This window comes from Salmo salar, chromosome ssa23 (assembly GCF_905237065.1).
Source record: "Salmo salar chromosome ssa23, Ssal_v3.1, whole genome shotgun sequence".
Lineage (NCBI taxonomy): Eukaryota > Metazoa > Chordata > Actinopteri > Salmoniformes > Salmonidae > Salmo > Salmo salar.
The window spans coordinates 30,033,908-30,054,461 of NC_059464.1; the positions used below are offsets into that span (position 1 = coordinate 30,033,908).

A 20,554-nucleotide genomic window follows, 5' to 3' on the forward strand; every position below is an offset into this window, starting at 1 on the left:
GGGGCTTGAACTTTCAAGCTCTCCCTGTAGATTTTGCGGTGATGTAGTGTCCCCATGAGTGACAGAACACTGAGCCAATCACAGCGCAACTAGAGAATATTACCAACCCCTACGCTCTGTATTTCTGCTGGCTGCCCCTCCACCACAGAAAGCACTGAGCTAGGCTGAAACACCTGCATTTTGGAGCTGCCTTACTCAAGAAAGCAAAGAGACCATGTTTGTATGTGGCTTTATTAACTCAAATGTTTTTTGTTTTTTTTTACATTGTTTGCAAACTGATATGTGACACGTATTAATGCCAAACAGGTGGGGCTCAAAACAGATGCCCTAAATGACGGGTCGCCACTGGTTGGGATGAAAACACTGAACGGAGCATTACACACATACTGTACACATCCTTCTTCCATCTGAAAGGAGGGAGGACTTGGAGTGAGGACTTCATTAAGAATGCACCTAATCATAACAGATGGCTGTTCCTCATCCTTCCCTCTGTTGACTAATTAAGACTAGGAAGAGAAGCCAACATCATTATCTACATGGAAAATATGGAAGTCACACAGTGCCGCCTGTAGACACAGAATGGTGTTAGACTGTCGGAGAGAGTTGCATCCCTCCTGGTTTGAGTTGGAGGGAAGCACCTTTGACCAACCTTCGTTCCACACAATGGAGGTCCCCGCTCCCCTCCATAGGCATGGAGGTCCCCGCTCCCCTCCATAGGCATGGAGGTCCCCGCTCCCCTCCATAGGCATGGAGGTCCCCGCTCCCCTCCATAGGCATGGAGGTCTCCGCTCCCCTCCATAGGCATGGAGGTCTCCGCTCCCCTCCATAGGCATGGAGGTCTCCGCTCCCCTCCATAGGCATGGAGGTCTCCGCTCCCCTCCATAGGCATGGAGGGCCCTGCTGCCTGCAGCCACACAAAGGCAGCCAGGATCACATGACTTGCTGCTGGTCAGCCAGCAGGCAGGCAGAGCAGACAAGACAACCCAGCACGCTCTGCTCCTCACAACAACACACTCAACTCTGCCTCTGTCACAGTCAGTAACACAACAACTCCACAAAATGAGGACAGAGGGGATCCACCACAGAGAGGCTTCATGTACACACACAAACAAGCACATACTTTCATAATCAGATATCCGTCAACAACACAAACAACTTTAGAGTCTCAAAATGTTGCGACCTATAAAAACCCTCCACCAAGGATAGGAACCTCATTTCCTTGAATTGAATTAAATGGATGGCTGGTATAGTTTCCTCTTTGACTCAATTGTTACTTTTACTTTTTGCCACAGCGTCCTTCCCAAAATATCCTTCCCCTTTCACGGTGAGCGGGCAGCGGTGGCGTATAACAACTAGGACACACCTGAAATAGCTCAGCCAGGTGTGCAGAGCAGAGCAGAACACAGGCATAGTCCCCCTTGGAGCAGCTGACTAATGTATTTTCCGGTCTCTCCTATCAGTCTAGCGGGACTACAGTCATGGTTACATTGCTGTCATGCTTATTATGTACCGTTATTGTACAGGTTATAGGACTGCTATAACATATTGATGTGGTTCCTGTCGGTTCCTTTTCCAGGCATTGTAAAGATGTGATCTGTGTTCATCTGTGTGTCAGGAATGAACCCTGTGCCCCTACTCCCACCATCACCAAGGAGACTAGGCAGCCTCCGCTCTATGATTCAGATAGCTAGATCACTCAGGAGACAGATTGGTAGAATGCAACATGTTGTGCTGTATGGTGGTGGTTCAGTATCATTCACAGAATATTAACTCTGAAAGTAAGGCATCATGACTCATGTGTGAATCAGGGAACGGACAGAATTGGCCAGTCAACCTACATGCATCGGTGTCCTTCATCTACAGAAGAGTTGTGCATCATTATCTGAAAGGTAGGCCCATTATTTCTACTGTCAGTGTCACATACAGACTGTGAGTGTTTGGGTTTTTACTAGCTTCTGCAATCTGCATAGAAATGAGCAGTAAAAGGGTCTAGTGTATTCATGCATAATGCCCCCCCAAAACAAATCAGCATAATGCAATCTGACTGTCAGTTTTCACCTCTCCATGTTGAGCTGCCAATGATCCTCATAGAACACAATTATACATCAAATAGACTCACCCAGAAGTTGTTTTTAAAGAATGCCATCTTCACTCAGAGTTTTATAGGGATCTGCAATAAAGTGAGAGAAGAAAAAAACCGTTAGAGATGGGACAGAAACAAGGCTACAGCCCCCTGCTCTCCCCTATCAGTGACCAGAGTCAGCCAGTGGCACTGAACCAGCATTCACACCAATAATGACACACCTCTACAAATGGATTGTTGTTTTCCCTGTGCTGAATTGCTATGGATCTCTTGCTCTTGCTGTGGGCTGAATCTCCCTTTGTACAGGTACTGTAACAATGTATTGGGCTACATGAAAAGCCGCCTCTCAGGCCCAAAAACAGACACAGTGACACTTTACTGTACAAAGAATAAAGTGGAAACTTCTGAGGCGGTCTTATTAAAAACAAGCTGGCGTAAGCAAGTAGACAATAGACACCTTTAGTTTAATGAAGGCCAGAGTGTCCTGAGGGGACAGCCAGGGTTTGTTTAATAGTTCACTTCAAAAGAGATGGAGAGGCTGACACAGGGGAGGGAGAGAGACTGATCTGACACAGGGGAGGGAGGGGGAGAGCGACTGATCTGACACAGGGGAGGGAGGGGGAGAGAGAGACTGATCTGACACAGGGGAGGGAGGGGGAGAGAGAGACTGATCTGTCACAGGGGAGGGAGGGGGAGAGAGAGACTGATCTGTCACAGGGGAGGGAGGGGGGAGAGACTGATCTGACAGGGGAGGGAGGTGGGGAGAGACTGATCTGACACAGGGGAGGGAGGGGGAGAGAGACTGATCTGACACAGGGGAGGGAGGGGGAGAGAGACTGATCTGACACAGGGGAGGGAGGGGGAGAGAGACTGATCTGACACAGGGGAGGGAGGGGGAGAGAGACTGATCTGACACAGCCACCAAGGAGAGTGTTCCCGATCAAGATGAATAAAGATCTCCCCTGCTCACTCACTCTGGCCATGTGTGCAGTAAAGAGCTGAGGGACTAGCCATACCTCTTATTCAACCCCCTCCCCACCCAGAGTCACCTCCCAGACTGGGCCTGGAGCGATTGACAGCAGCAGGTCTACTAAGGTGATGACACACGCGAAGAGCCTCTACAACACAGTGACTCAACAAGAACCATGGTCTCTTTTCTGACTATGAAGTGAGATTCGTGACCATGGGCTTCTGTTCTGGCAGAGCAGACTTCAATAGACTGGAGGCAGGAGGAAACATAGCAACAGCTGAACATATACCCCCTGACCCCCTGTAGCGTTTCTCCACCCATCCACACTGCCTTCCACTGTGGGGGATTTCATTCCTGCTCAATTAGCTCCTAGCTATCTGCTCATCATGAATAATAGTAGCCTTCCAAGCACATTGCAAAGATGAATGAGTGTAGAAAGTGTGTGTGACTCTGCAGGCGCAGCGTTTCTCCAGGGAAGGCCTGGCTGTAGGTTCCCTGTTATTTTGCTGCGAGGAGAGGGTAAGAGGGGATGGTATGGTCCCTGCCTGGATGTGTTACATTGTGCTGACGGCAGGGCTTTCTCTCTGCTGGCACAGAGGAGTGGCTGACCCTAGCTCAGGCAGGACAACCTGCTGTTGGACAGGGGCACGCGCACACACACACACACACACACACTTAATTAACTCAGCATGGGGCCCCTGGAGGGTTCTCGTTTGGCAGCACAGCTTAGGGCTGAAAGTGAGATACAGCAGCCAGCTTCCAAGTACCCACTCTGCTCTACAACACTGACCCAGGGTGATAGAGGAGAAGAGGAGAGGTGGAATCAGTTAGACAGAGGGATCTGTTTGGCTGTGTAGCTGGATCACTGGCTGGTGGTGGTGAGTGGTAAGCATAAAGTGCCAGGCTTCACACATAGTTGCTGAGAGGAGAGATTGGTGTGGGGCTAGAATCATCAGTGGTGTTGTGGAGGCTATACACAGGAATATATTTTTTTATTTTACGTGTCAGCGTGCCGCAATGCACGCGGACACGGTCGTCAGGTGTACGCCGTTTCCTCCGACACATTGGTGCGGCTGGCTTCCGGGTTAAGCGAGCAGTGTGTCAAGAAGCAGTGCGGCTTGGCTGGGTCGTGTTTCGGAGGACGCACGGCTCTCGACCTTCGCCTCTGCCGAGTCCGTACGGGAGTTGCAGCGATGGGACAAGACTAACTACCAATTGGTTAACACGAAACTGGGGAGAAAAAGGGGTTTAAAAAAAAATAATAAGGCTATGAAATAAAGTTGATTTGAAAACCAATAGAACAGGAGTGTTTATAAATATTTCCCTCAACATTTCTATGGTCAGATTTTGGCTTGGCTTCTTAGAAGCAAGTTAAGGCAGGTCTCATAATATTAAGTAAAACATCCAGGTATGACAGGCTATAACCGTTTTCTGGTAGATGGAAAGGCTTTCTCAAAAACCTACTCAATTAAATGTTAACTAGCTACAAAGTAGCGTATGCCTACCAGAATGATATGATTACTTGTATCAATCCAGTGGGTATTCGTTTTGCAAATGTGTTACAGAAACACACTAATCAAACAGTGCTAGGTGCAGGTGCACTTTAATTAAAGGCTAACTACACTCACAAATGAACATTTCTTACATTTTTCCCAGACATCAAAAGTGTTCTTCTGTTGTGGTAAAAGCATTATTGTAGACTTAGAAAACAACAAAATTTGATGTTTTAGAAAAGAAAAAGTGTGGCTTTGAGAGCGACCAGAGGAGGATCTCTGTTAAGAAAATGTGTCGCCCGACAACCTGACCGGGAAGATTTTAATTTACCAGCCTCATGTGTATTGGGTGTCCCATTCCGGCATCCACCCCAGGTGCTCAGAATGACAGAAACCACAAATATGGTCATTCATTTTAACACGCCATGCAACTCCTGTAATGGAGCAGCCAATAAAACATAATTGTCAAACATTTGCCAAAATGCAAATCGCGAGAAAACACCATTCTAAACACTGCACCTGATGCGAGCGGTATATGACAGAGATGAAAATCTCCATTAGAAACTTAGAAAGACGGTGAAACTAGGATGGGTTGTTAATATAACTGCCTTCGGCTTCTGGACAATGATAGAAAGTTGATATGAAAATCAATAGAATAGGACAGAAATGGCATTAAAGGAAGTCTTTCATGTGGCTGTCAGTGAAAAGCATCTCAAATATGTATCTTGAGTAGAATTTTAATGTTGAGACAAGCTGATGCATTCATCTCTCTCCAGAATGCACTCCACTGTCTCCTGCCAATTCATTGATTCATTATGTGAAAGGTTTGCTGTTTGTTTCTTTTTATCAATTCACCATTACATATGACTAGTCAACACACCTAGTCATCATCAAACCCACTGCTAGCGAGCCAACCTTTACTGACTAGCAGCACAAACTAATACACTACAACGGAACGATTTGACTAGTGCAGTGTTAGTTGACTTTGTCATAGTTTGATAATTGTGTAGTTTGGAGTAATTATCGAGGTTAGCTAGCCAGCTATTTTCGTCCCCCACGACGAAAATAGGTTACCTAGCCAGCTACACGTTCAAACAAAGTCAACAACGCAGCCACTGCTAGCTAGCCTACTTCACCAGCCAGCAGTACTGTATCATCTTCGTCATTTTAGTCAATAAAATTTTTGCAACGTAAGCTTAACTTTCTGAACATTCGAGAAGTGTAGTCCACTTGTCATTCCAATCTCCTTTGCATTAGCGTAGCCTCTTCTGTAGCCTGTCAACTATGTGTCTGTCTATCCCTGTTCTCTCCCCTCTGCACAGGCCACACAAACGCTTCACACCGCGTGGCCGCTGCCACTCTAACCTGGTGGTCCCAGTGCGCACGACCCACGTGGAGTTCCAGGTCTCCGGCAGCCTCTGGAACTGCCGGTCTGCGGCCAACAAGGCAGAGTTCATCTCAGCCTATGCTACCCTCCAGCACCTCGACTTCTTGGCACTGACGGAAACATGGATTACCACAGAAAACACTGCTACTCCTACTGCTCTCTCCTCGTCTGCCCACGTGTTCTCGCATACCCCGAGAGCATCTGGCCAGCGGGGTGGTGGCACTGGAATCCTCATCTCTCCCAAGTGGACATTCTCTCTTTCTCCCCTGACCCATCTGTCTATCTCCTCATTTGAATTCCATGCTGTCACAGTTACCAGCCCTTTCAAGCTTAACATCCTTATCATTTATCGCCCTCCAGGTTCCCTTGGAGAGTTCATCAATGAGCTTGACGTCTTGATAAGTTCCTTTCTTGAGGATGGCTCACCTCTCACAGTTCTGGGTGACATTAACCTCCCCACGTCTACCTTTGACTCATTCCTCTCTGCCTCCTTCTTTCCACTCCTCTCCTCTTTTGACCTCACCCTCTCACCTTCCCCCCTACTCACAAGGCAGGCAATACGCTTGACCTCATCTTTACTAGATGCTGTTCGTCCACTAATCTCATTGCAACTCCCCTCCAAGTCTCCGACCACTACCTTGTATCCTTTTCCCTCTCGCTCTCATCCAACACTTCTCACTCTGCCCCTACTCGGATGGTATTGCGCCGTCCCAACCTTCGCTCTCTCTCTCCCGCTACTCTCTCCTCTTCCATCCTATCATCTCTTCCCTCTGCTCAAACCTTCTCCAACCTATCCCCTGATTCTGCCTCCTCAACCCTCCTCTCCTCCCTTTCTGCATCCTTTGATTCTCTATGTCCCCTATCCTCCAGGCCGGCTCGGTCCTCCCCTCCTGCTCAGTGGCTCGACGACTCATTGCGAGCTCACAGAACAGGGCTCTGGGCAGCCGAGCGGAAATGGAGGAAAACTCGCCTCCCTGCGGACCTGGCGTCCTTTCACTCCCTCCTCTCTACATTTTCCTCTTCTGTCTCTGCTGCTAAAGCCACTTTCTACCACTCTAAATTCCAAGCATCTGCCTCTAACCCTAGGAAGCTCTTTGCCACCTTCTCCTCCCTCCTGAATCCTCCTCCCCCCCTGCGGATGACTTCGTCAACCATTTTTAAAAGAAGGTTGACGACATCCGATCCTCGTTTGCTAAGTCAAACGACACCGCTGGTCCTGCTCACACTGCCCTACCCTGTGCTTTGACCTCTTTCTCCCCTCTCTCTCCAGATGAAATCTCGCGTCTTGTGACGGCCGGCCACCCAACAACCTGCCCGCTTGACCCTATCCCCTCCTCTCTTCTCCAGACCATTTCCGGAGACCTTCTCCCTTACCTCACCTCGCTCATCAACTCATCCTTGACCGCTGGCTACGTCCCTTCCGTCTTCAAGAGAGCGAGAGTTGCACCCCTTCTGAAAAAACCTACACTTGATCCCTCCGAAGTCAACAACTACAGACCAGTATCCCTTCTTTCTTTTCTCTCCAAAAAACTCTTGAGCGTGCCGTCCTTGGCCAGCTCTCCTGCTATCTCTCTCAGAATGACCTTCTTGATCCAAATCAGTCAGGTTTCAAGACTGGTCATTCAACCGAGACTGCTCTTCTCTGTGTCACGGAGGCTCTCCGCACTGCTAACGGCACCTCCGTACCTTCAGGCTCTGATCAGGCCCTACACCCAAACAAGGGCACTGCGTTCATCCACCTCTGGCCTGCTCGCCTCCCTACCTCTGAGGAAGCACAGTTCCCGCTCAGCCCAGTCAAAACTGTTCGCTGCTCTGGCACCCCAATGGTGGAACAAGCTCCCTCACGACACCAGTACAGCGGAGTCAATCACCACCTTCCGGAGACACCTGAAACCCCACCTCTTTAAGGAATACCTAGGATAGGATCAAGTAATCCTTCTAACCCCCCCCCCTTAAAAGATTTAGATGCACTATTATAAGTGGTTGTTCCACTGGTTATCATAAGGTGAATCCACCAATTTGTAAGTCGCTCTGGATAAGAGCGTCTGCTAAATGACTTAAATGTAAATGTAAACATGTTCCCAGTAGTAAATGGACCGTTAATCCCCATCATTTGATTACATTCATTTATGTTAATGCTTTGTATTAGCCTACTAAAATTAGGCCTAGAGTCAATACCATTCTGATTCTCGAAGTGGAAACGTTACTTGTGAGAAACAACTTTTGGTTTATTTCATAACCATCATGTACGACTTTTTTCATGGTCTTTTGTTTGGAGTGTTCCATGTGAGCAACGAGCATGGGTTTGGTTCCTCTGTCCTGATGTTGAGGGAGCGTGTGCCTGAGTAAGCATAAAAGTTGTAAATACGGCACTGGAACTGACCCTGTATATAGTATGCTTACTAACTTAATCATGTTCTTCTTATTACTATCCCATATATCCAGTGGAAACGTCATAAAATAGCTTTCCCTTGCGCAAAAACAACTGTCGGTCTGAGCTCACTGGCAAGAATAGGCTAGTTGATACAATGTTGCAAGTTCGCTAGAGACTGCTTTCCTGGATCCAGTTGATTTATGTGATACAATGTTGTACTTCACTAGTTAAAGCTCAAGTCAAGACAGTATCAATACATTTTCTACGGCTTTATGTACACTACCGTTACAAAGTTTGGGTTAACTTAGTCATTTCCTTGTTTTTTTTTGGTTTTTTGGTCCATGTAATAACATAAAAATGACACTGTTAATGTTGTAAATGACTAATGTAGCTGGAAACGGCAGATTTTTTATGGAACATCTACATAGGCGTACAGAGGCCCATTATCAGCAACCATTACTCCTGTGTTCCAATGGCACGTTGTGTTAGCTAATCCAAGTTGAATAGCTAATCCAACCAGAATAGAAAGAGTGGGAGGCCCCGGTGCACAACTGAGCAAGAGGACAAGTACATTAGTTTGAGAAACAGACGCCTCACAAGTCCTCAACTGGCAGATTCATTAAATAGTACCCGCAAAACACCAGTCTCAACGTCAACAGTGAAGAGGCGACTCCGGAACGCTGGCCTTCTAGGCAGAGTTCCTCTGTCCAGTGTCTGTGTTCTTTTGCCCATCTTAATCTTTTCTTTTTATTGGCCAGTCTGAGATATGGCTTTTTCTTTGCAACTCTGCCTAGAAGGCCAGCATGCCGGAGTTGCCTCTTCACTGTTGACGTTGAGACTGGTGTTTTGCGGGTACTATTTAATGAAGATGCCAGTTGAGGACTTGAGGTGTCTGTTTCTCAACCTAGACACTAATGTACTTGTCCTCTTGCTCAGTTGTGCACCGGGGCCTCCCATTTCTCTGGTTAGAGCCAGTTTGCGCTGTTCTGTGAAGAGAGTAGTACACAGCGTTTTACGAGATCTTCAGCTTCTTGGCAATTCCTCGCATGGAATAGCCTTCATTTCTCAGAACAAGAATAGACTGATGAGTTTCAGAAGAAAGTTCTTTGTTTCTGGCCATTTTGAGCCTGTAATCGAACTGAGCAATCGGGGGAGAAGGGCCTTGATCAGCGACGTGACCAAGAACCCGATGGTCACTCTGAAAGAGCTCTAGAGTTCCTCTGTAGAGATGGGAGAACCTTCCAGAAAGACAACTCTCTCTGCAGCACTCCACCAATCAGGCCTTTATGGTAGAGTGGCCAGACGGAAGCCACTCCTCAGTAAAAGGCACATGACAGCCCGCTTGGAGTTTGCCAAAAGGCACCTAAAGGACTCTCAGACCATGAGAAAATAAGATTCTGGTCTGATGAAACCAAGATTGAACTATTTGGCCTGAATGCCAAGCGTCACGTCTGGAGGAAACCGGGCACCATCCCTACAGGGAAGCATGGTGGTGGCAGCATCATGCTGTGGGGATGTTTTTCAGGAGCAAGGACTGGGAGACTAGTCAGGGATTGAAGCATGAACGAAGCAAAGTACAGAGAGATCCTTGATGAATACCTGCTCTAGAGCACACAGGACCTCGGACTGGGGTGAAGGTTCACCTTCCAACAGGACAACGACCCTAAGCACACAGCCAAGACAATCCAGAAGTGGCTTCGGGACAAGTCTTTGAATGTCCTTGAGTGGCCCAGCCAGAGCCCGGACTTGAACCCAAAGGAACATCTCTGGAGAGACCGGAAAATAGCTGTGCAGCGATGCGCCCCATTCAACCTGACAGAGCTTGAGAGGATCTGCAGAGAAGAATGGGAGAAACTCCCCAAATACAGGTGTGCCAAGCTTATAGCGTCATACCCAAGACTCGAGGCTGTAATTGCTGCCAAAAGCGCTTCAAAGCTTCAAAGGGGCTGAATATTTATTATGGGGTATTGTGTGTAGATTGATGAAGAAAAAACAAACAATTTAATACATTTTAGAATAAGGCTGTAACATAACAAAATGTTGAAAAAGTCAATGGGTCTGAATACTTTCTGAATGCACTGTATTTGTATGTATTATGGATCCCCATTACTCTTCCTGGGGTCCAGCAAAATGGAGGCAGTTTATACAACTGGCATGCAGATCGTTAGAAATGTTAGGAAAATTGCATGCTTCCCCAAACTTGAAACTCACGCGCCTCCTATTTAGTCTTTATAACAGAATTGCCTCCATGTTTCTATGGTCGGATTTTCAAGCAGGGAAGTCGTGCCTCATAATCTGAAATAGAACATTCAGGTTTCAAACAATTAAGTATGTTTTCAAAACGCATACTGCCTCCAGCTCACATTGTGGTGGGTGAACATGCTAATAGCCTGCCTACAGTAGTTTTCCCTCCTGGTCAATTTGGCCGGCAATATCGTATTTATCGCCTTTTCTTTTTTTTGGTAAACAAAGATTAGAACAGTGTTGTGCATTGGGATTCCTCTGATAATTAATATTCCACGGGAGCTGAGCATGGTGGGCTGATGTAGAAGGTACTGTGGTGGAACCACTTGGTACAAGCTGACTCACTGAGTCTCACATAGAGGGTCAGAGAGAGAGAGAGAGAGCGAGCAAACAGCCTTCTACATGTTACACAGCTCAGAGGTGGGTGGACTGATAAGGAATAATTCAAATAGCACATAAGGGCTAGTAGGCCTAGTTCCTTTCTGGCTCACCAGATTAGCATTAGTGAGTTTGAAACAGTAAAACATTGTGCTGCCTCCACCCTGGACTGGTCTGGTCTGGTCTGGGCTGGGCTTGGCTTGGCTGGGCTTGGCTTGGCTGGGCTGGGCTAGGCTCCTGCCCTTTCCCCTGCTGATTGTGAGAGTGTCAGCCAGGCTAGTGGTGGCTCAGTGGAAGACCACAGCCAGGGCAACGTTACGCTATCAGCAGCACACAGCAGTGGAGAAGACAACATCAGCACCTAGAGCCCAGGCTGCAGGCTAATGCCATAGAAAGAGCCAACAAACAACTACTGACAAGAACCAGATGGACTACCAGAAAAAACGAGGGCTTAACAAAAAAAAAGCCCCTTCCAGTCCCCCCCCCCAATAAACTGTCCCCATCCTCTTGTTTTGGCAGCAAATAAATGGCATCTCTACACCCATATTGAGCCTCCCTCTCCTTCCCATGGTTGAGGGAATTGAAGTGGGGCTACTGGCAGATGCTTCTCTCAGGGTTGACAGTTCAGCAGAAGCTCCCTGCCTGGTCCTTATATCCCCACACCACCCTCCTTCAGCTCATCTCTGTTAAGGCATGAGGCTGGGGGGGAAATTGTCCAATTCCCACCTTCATTGACTTAATGACAACCCCAGATATCCGCCTCCTCCATCTTGGAGAAGAGAGAAAATGGGTCAAAGTATTGACTCGGCCAAGAATCGAGTGAATACGGTCTGCTAGGCTATTAACAGTCCCATCTGTCACTGGCAGAGGCAGTGAGGTGGGAGAGGAACAGAAAGAAAGGGTGGGTGGATAGTGAAACGAGACATGTAAAAGAACAGACAGGCCTAAGGCTTTTAGACAGAACAAACTGAGAAGAGGGGAACAAGACAAATGGAAGAGAAATGAGAAAAGTGCTACCTCCAATCAACACTCTCCTACACTAAATGGCAGACTGATGTAGGAGTAGAGCTCTAAAAGCAGTGACCTATAGCTAAATCCCCAATCTCAGGTGTAACACATCTATGATTCGTTTTGCCAAACTGTCGCAGCTGTAGGCGTTTTCCAAGGACAGCGACAGGGAGAGTAGCTACTGCACTGCAGAATCTGTTGCTCTGTCCTTCATCAAACCTGATTTGGCAGGGACAGGAGGAGAGAATTCCCCCGTTAGACCCATTTTGCAGTACCCACTACCCTCCCTGCCCAACTGCCAATGACAATGCTTCCAGAGCCATGTCTGTGAGTCACCCAACAGTGACTGGTACATCTGGCCACGTGGAGCTGGCTGTAAAAACACACAAGAAATAAACATAAGAACACAAGAAAGTAAGAAACTACATACATGGTCAGTTCCAGTACCATATTTACAATGTGCAGGGATACTGGCGTGACAGAGGTAGAGATGCACAGGGGTAAGGTGACTAGTTATTAGGATATATGATAAACAAAGTAGCAGTAGTGCATATGATGATTGTATGTGAGTGTGTGTGCATAGAGTCAGTATAAATATGTGTGCATGTTATGCACTGGATATCATAAGGTGAATGCACCAATTTGTAAGTCGCTCTGGATAAGAGCGTCTGCTAAATGACGTAAATGTAAATGTGTGTGAGCAAATTAAGTGTGTGTGGAGTCCTGCGAGTGTGCATAGAGACAGTGCAAAAATAAACAAAAACTTAATACCAGGGTCAACTCAGTCTGTGTAGCCATTCCTTAAGCTATTTAGCAGTCTCATGGCTTGGGGATAGAAGCTGTTCAGGAGCCTGTTGGTGTCAGACTTGATGCACCAAATCACATTTTTATTTGTCACATGCGCCGAATACAACAGGTGTAGACCTTAGTGAAATGCTTACTTACAAGCCCTTAACCAACAATGCAGTTAAGAAAAATAAGCGTTAAGTCAAAAAATAGAAAAGTAACAAATAATTAAAACAGCAGCAGTAAAATAACAATAGCGAGGCTATATACTAGAGGTTGACCGATTATGATTTTTCAGCGCCGATACCGATACCGGTTATTTGAGGACCCCAAAAAAAAGCCGATGCCGATTAATCGGCCGATTTTATTTATTTATTTGTAATAATGACAATTACAACCATACTGAATGAACACTTATTTTAACTTAATATAATACATCAATAAAATCAATTTAGCCTCAAAGAAATAATGAAACATGTTCAATTTGGTTAAAATAATGCAAAAACAAAGTGTTGGAGAAGAAAGTAAAAGTGCAATATGTGCCATGTAAGAAAGCTAACGTTTAAGTTCCTTGCTCAGAACATGAGAACATATGAAAGCTGGTGGTTCCTTTTAACATGAGTCTTCAATATTCCCAGGTAAGAAGTTATTATAGGACTATTTTTCTCTATACGATTTGTATTTCATATACCTTTGACTACTGGATGTTCTTATAGGCACTTTAGTATTGCCAGTATAGCTTCCGTCCCTCTCCTCACTTCTACCTGGGCTCGAACCAGGAACACATCGACAACAGCCACCCTCGAAGCAGCGTTACCCATGCAGAGCATGGGGAACAACTACTCCAAGTCTCAGAGTGAGTGACGTTTGAAACGCTATTAGCGCGCACCCCGCTAACTAGCTAGCCATTTCACATCGGTTACACCAGCCTAATCTTGGGAGTTGATAGGCTTGAAGTCATAAACAGCGCAATGCTTGAAGCACAGCAAAAAACTGCTGGCAAAACGCACGAAAGTGCTGTTTGAATGAATGCTTACGAGCCTGCTGCTGCCTACCACCACTCAGTCAGACTGCTCTATCAAATCATTGTGTTTATTATATTATAATTAATTCTAAGAAATACAAGCCTTAGGTCATTAATATAGTCGAATCCGGAAACTATCATCTCGAAAACAAAACGTTTTTCCTTTCAGTGAAATACGGAACCGTTCTGTATTTTATCTAACGGGTGGCATCCCTAAGTCTAAATATTCCTGTTACATTGCACAACCTTCAATGTTATGTCATAATTACGTAAAATTCTGGCTAATTAGTTCGCAACGAGCCAGGCGGCCCAAACTGTTGCATACACCCTGACTCTGCGTGCAATGAAAGCAAGAGAAGTAACACAATTTCACCTGGTTAATATTGCCTGCTAACCTGGATTTCTTTTAGCTAAATATGCAGGTTTAAAAATATATACTTCTGTGTATTGATTTTAAGAAAGGCATTGATGTTTATGGTTAGGTACAGTCGTGCAACGATTGTGCTTTTTTCGCAAATGCGCTTTTGTTAAATCATCTCCCGTTTGGCGAAGTTGGCTGTCTTTGTTAGGAAGAAATAGTCTTCACAGTTCGCAACGAGCCAGGCGGCCCAAACTGCTGCATATACCCTGACTCTGTTGCAAGAGAAGTGACACATTTTCCCTAGTTAAAAGAAATTCATGTTAGCAGGCAATATTAACTAAATATGCAGGTTTAGAAATATATACTTGTGTATTGATTTTAAGAAAGGCATTGATGTTTATGGTTGGAGCAACGTGTACCTAAGCGATTATATGCAACGCAGGACAGGCTAGATAAACTGGTAATATCATCAACCATGTGTAGTTAACTAGTGATTATGATTGATTGTTTTTTTATAAGATAAGTTTAATGCTAGCTAGCAACTTACCTTCTTACTGCATTCACGTAACAGGCAGGCTCCTTGTGGAGTGCAATGTAAAGCAGGTGGTTAGAGCGTTGGACTAGTCACCGTAAGGTTGCAAGATTGAATCCCTGAGCTGACAAGGTATAAATCTGTCGTTCTGCCCCTGAACAAGGCAGTTAACCCACCGTTCCTAGGCCGTCATTGAAAATAAGAATGTGTTCTTAACTGACTTGCCTAGTTAAATAAAGGTGAAACAAAATATTATTATTGTCGGCGTCCAAAAATACCGATTTCCGATTGTTATGAAAACTTGAAATCGGCCCTAATTAAATTGGCCATTCTGATTAAATCGGTTGACCTCTACTATATACAGCGGGTACCAGTACAGAGTCAATGTGCAGGGTCACCGGTTAGTCAAGGTAATATGGACATGTAGGTAGAGTTAAAGTAACTATGCATAGATAATAAACAGGGAGTAGCAGCAGCTTAAGGGGTGCGCTCCGGTACAGCTTGCTGTGCGGTAGCAGAGAGAACAGTCTATGACTAGTGTGGCTGGAGTCTGACAATTTTTAGGTTCTTCCTCTGACAACGCCTGGTAAGAGGTCCTGGATGGCACAAAGCTTGACCCCAGTTATGTACTGGGCCTTTTGCACTACCCTCTGTAGTGCCTTGCGGTCAGAGGCCGAGCAGTTGCCATACACCAGGCAGTGATGCAACCAGTCAGGATGCTCTTGATGGTGCAGCTGTAGAACCATGACAAATCTTTTCAGTCTCCTCAGGGGGAATAGGCTTTGTCGTGCCCTCTTCACGGCTGTCTGGGTGTGAGTGAACAAGGAGTACAGGAGGGGACTGATCACGCACCTGAGGGGCCCCAGTGTTGAGGATCAGCATGGCGGATGTGTTGTTACCTACCCTTACCACCTGGGGGCAGCCCGTCAGGAAGTCCAGGATCCAGTTGCAGAGGGAGATGTTTAGTCCCAGGGTCCTTAACTTAGTGATGAGGTAAGCGCATGCTCAGAGTACACGTCCTGGTAATCCATCTGGCCCTGTGGCATTGTCAATATTGACCTGTTTAAAAAGTCTTACTCACATTGGCTATGGAGAGCGTGATCACACAGTCGTCCGGAACAGCAGATGCTCTCATGCATGCTTCAGTGTTACTTGCCTTGAAGCGAGCATAGAAGTAATTTAGCTCGTCTGGTAGGCTTGCGTCACTGGGCAGCTCGCGGCTGTGCTTCCCTTTGTAGTCTGTAACAGTTTGCAAGCCCTGCCACAGCAGGTGTACTGCAATTCAAATCTTAGTCCTGTATTGACTCTTTGCCTGTTTGATGGTTCGTCGGAGGGCATAGCAGGATTTCTTATAAACTTCAGGGTTAGAGTCCCGCTCCTTGAAAGCGGCAGCTCTACCCTTTAGATCAGTGTGGATGTTGCCTGTAATCCATGGCTTCTGGTTGGGGTATGTACGTATGGTCACTGTGGGGACAACGTCATCGATGCACTTATTGATGAAACCAGTGACTGATGTCAGTATCGCTTGCCATGCGGAAGCAGAGACAACAGTCTATGGCTTGGGTGGCTGGAGTCTAACAATTTTCCGGGCCTTCTTTCAAAACAGCCTGATATGAAAGGTCCTGGATGGCAGGGAGCTCGGCCCCAGTGATGTACTGGGCTGTCTGCACCACCCTCTGTAGCGCCATGCGATCGAGGGCGGTGCTGTTGCCATACCAAGCAGTGATGCAGCCAGTCAAGATGGTCTCAATGGTGCAGCTGTAGAACTTTGAGGATTTGGAGGGCCCATACCAAACCTTTTCAACCTCCTGAGGGGAGGAGGCACCTTCTTCACGACTGTGCACTTGTGTGTGTACCAAGTCTTTCGTGATTTAGACACAGAGGAACTTGAAGCTCTCGACCCGCTCCACTGCAACATCGTTGATTTAGATGGGGCCCCTGCGTAAGGGTTGTCTGGGTTAGCCCTGTGTGCAGTAGCCCTGTCCTTTAGCTTAGTGCCAACCTCAGTGTTAATCCAGATTGATTTGGGAAGAAGCGAACCGTCACTGTGGGGACAATGTCGCCGATGCATTCCCTAATGAAGCCAGGATGGCACTCTCAACAAAGCCTATGTTAATCAGAACAGTCTCAGCACAAAGGCCCATGTTCATCAGAATTGCAATTAAACGTAGCCTACATGCAATCATTGATTTCCCTATTCACTGGCTTGATGTAATGTGCTGTTGCTGCATCAATTTGGACGTCAACACCATCAAGCTGTACATATGAACAAACCTCTGGTAGTGTCAAATGTTCTCTCCCTCCTCTACCCAGGCAGCAGAAGAATAATCAGGCAGAACCTGAGTATGCTCTCCTCCATGCACCTCATTGTTTGGAGCTGAATGTGTTGTTTTCCCTGTAGCATACGGTGCAGTCCAGTACAGTCTATGACAAGGAGCCAGCCTGCCAAGCATCACTTCCAGCACAGACCCAGCACTGAGTAGAGCATGACAGCATGGTGAGCACTGGCAGTCCATTCAGAATGGATGTCTGAACATGGCATAACAAAACATCATACAAATCGATTAGGTAAGAATACATTTCCATAGTCCAGCTGCTAATTGAGATGACAAAACAGAAACCAGAAAAAAAAAATAAGAGGCACCATCTCATCTCCTTCAGCATGGTTCTCTTTTGGGTCACCATGTGCTTTTGAGTGACCCAGATTAGAAACATGAATGGTAACACAAGGTGCTGAACAACATCAGAAGTCTCCTCCTTTCCTACTGCAACACAAACATCCCATATTATCTGGAATTCCACAAAATAGATCTAACGTCACAGTAGTCAGTCACCATGTCAACAACCTGTGATGCATTTCGACCTGGGAAAGTCTATTATTGAGCTCCACTTATCACTGGTCCACTTAGCACAGCTTGAAGTGAACCCGTAACCCAACATAGAGAGGTCTGTTCCTGCAGCCAGCCCCACGGTGGATACTCGTGGCCAGAGAGATCCATCTGCTAGAGACCCTATGCTTAGTAGCATGGCCACCGGCTACACAGGCTCAGGCACTGCCCTGCTTGGCAAGATCCAGGGAGTCCACGGCCAGCAGCTCTGTAGCTTACATTACAGGCAGGGGATCTCCATAATTAATTCACCACCAACAACAGTAGCACCATACTATACTGTATGGGCCAGCTGCAAGGGCAGAGGGAGCCAGCTAAATCATGAGGACTGAAAATCCTTAAAGCTAGAATCCTTAATTGAAACAATAAAGCGTTCTCCCCATTTCACTAAAAAGATAGGAGTTGGGGAAATGTAACCACTCTCAAATTCATAGACAAAGCTATGGACCCCAGAAAGACGCTGGGGATCCTCATAAAATACCAAATACTAAGGACTGATCAAATGTATCATTTTCACCATGTTTTGAGGCTATACAGTGTTTGTTTACATTTACGTTGTTTACAAACATTGGCATAAAACAAGCTTACATTTTGGGGTTCTGATGGGGTATGACAGTTGAATAAAGTTCATGAGACATTAATAAGTTATATTCTTAAAGAATCAATGGGTATATATATGATTAATTTATCATTTCTAAAATGTATGTAGCAACTAAGGATTCTAGTTAAGGATCAAGTGATAAGCTTCTTTTCCCCAGCGCCATAAAATGATAGAATTGAGTGCTCTGATTGCAGAGCGGAGTTAGCCCCCCTATATTGATATGGTATTCTCCTCGCAGGCTGAGGTGGCGGGCTCTGCAGGAAGGCTCTGATCAGGCTTTAGGCTAATCAACAGCAAAATACAGAGCGAGACAGTCAATTCTAATCTAAATGCAAAGTAGGACTCTTATTCCCCCTGGCCTTGCCTTTCTTCTCTCCCTCCTTGCTGCTCCCCACATCGCAGCCTTTTAGGGGCCGAGGCAAGGCTGAGTGATGTGGATAGTATCTGACGGTGAAAAATGTGCTGTAATTGTGGCATGCTACAGATGTGTCTCTGTTCTGGGAGGAGAGCTAGCAGGGACCTGATGATGGCAGCGGGTAGAGAGAGGCTGCTAAGGTGCCTGCCTGGCCCCAGATCAACAGGCCTGGCGGGGGAAAAAGCCTCCACTGTTTAAGCTCAGTGTGATCTCCAGCAGTAAGGGCCTACCTACTGGGACCAGCAGCAGCAAGCACCACACAACCTCAGCTCACCCCTCCAGAACGACTGGATGGTTATGATTTCAGATGCAGAGGTTCTGAGTTAAGGGATGTTGAGCTGGCTTCAATAGGTACCTGATTAGAAACTGGACCTCAACCCACCCATATTTCCCACTATGATTATCAGGTGAATATCTGCCTCTCCATAATGAAAAGTTAATAGAGATGAGACAGAAAGGTAGGTTAAGCTTTCAGAGTGCAACTCATAAATAAACATGATTTTTTTGAAAGATAAAATGCTTTGCGGAATACATAACTAAATACTCAACTACTCATGAAGTCAACTGGCAAGAGGCCATGAAGTTGGTATATATTTCTTAATCTAATTGAAACTTCTCCACCTCACATCTCTTCATTCCCAGTCCCACCCACACATCCATGAATCACTATGCTCTCTCACCACTCAGCACTAGCAGAGTAGAGGGTTTCACTTGATCAAGACATAAGGGAGGGTTTTCTTCACCTCTCAATATCAGTACTTATATTACTTTTTCAACACCGATCAAGAAACTTGTCTCTATGAAGTTCTGTTCTCTGTTTAGAAAACCATGTAGATTGCAATCTGAATAAAGAAACAACATCAAGTGTGCATTCATCAACCTCTCCTACAGCATTTTCATATAAGCCTAGTTGCTTTAGAATAACAGCTATTGGCATTATATATATATATATATATCTTACTTTGAGTAGGTTAAAACACAATTGGAGAACAGGTGTCAATGTGGAATTTTACATACACTATCATGATTATTTAAAATGAAAATGTTACACGGGGTATTCCATACAATGCTAAATAGAAAACCTGGCAATTTCTGGAACGGTTTTTAAGTCACAGTAACTTTATAGACCTTTTATCAACATCAACATCATGGTCATTAGATAAGTCTCTCTGAGGTCATTGATTGCTGTTGAAATTTTGGACTATCCCAGGAGGATATGATTCTACCAAGATGAATATAAGCGATATACTCTCGCTCGCTCGCTCTCTCACACACACACACACACACACAGTAAAAAAATAAAAATAAAATGTTAACCCCCCTGAAAAACACCAAAACAGTGACAGTCAGAGGTGACTTTTAGTTCTTCCAACCAGCAACATCATCAAACAAGTTTCACATGATCAAAATAAACATTGTCAAAGCATTCGATTAGCCGAGTCTCTAATTTCGCTACCTTTAAATATAATACATTTGATGAGGCGGCAAGTAGCCTAGCCTAGCGGTTAAGAGCGTTGAGCCAGTCACCGGAATCTGTCGATGTGCCCTTGAGCATGGCACTTAACCCTGAGTAGTTTTCCATAATTAGCCATCAAACGGTCTACTTAGCAAATATAACAAGTAAACCTCAATCTATATTTCTGATCATTTAATAATATAACATTACCAATATCCAGCTAAAGGTTGGCAGCAAGCTTAGGTCAAAACGTTGTCAGTTGTCTGCTACTGATAGCGTGCAAGCTTGAATTCTACATTGTCTTCTGTCATGCTGCTGAAGACGGCAAGGCATTATGCAGTTCCCCGCGCTAGTTACAAAGCAAGCTATTTTACAGGACCCAGCCTAAATAATAGTTCATTACCTGTATTTTTTTTCTGGAAAACCTTTATAGTACATTTTCCATCTTCAGTCATTCACCTGTCCAGCTCCAGCCACAGTTGTATAATGCCCAAAGTGATTTGATAGTAGGCAGAGGTACAATATCTCTAGGCAGTTTTCAGTGTGCGCGCAAA

General features: G+C 45.7%; 1 protein-coding gene across 5 annotated transcripts in view; it reads right to left on the bottom strand.

Annotated features, from left to right (window-relative positions):
• The window catches only part of LOC106584373 (F-BAR domain only protein 1), a 43,396-nt gene extending 22,842 nt beyond the window's left edge, over positions 1 to 20,554 (bottom strand). For all 5 annotated transcript variants that reach the window (XM_045706030.1, XM_045706028.1, XM_045706029.1 and 2 more), the window contains exons 1-2: positions 20,404 to 20,554; positions 2,120 to 2,170 (exon numbers count right to left, since the gene is read on the bottom strand). The gene's annotated coding sequence lies outside the window, so the exon portion shown is untranslated. The remainder of the gene's footprint in view (positions 1 to 2,119; positions 2,171 to 20,403) is intronic.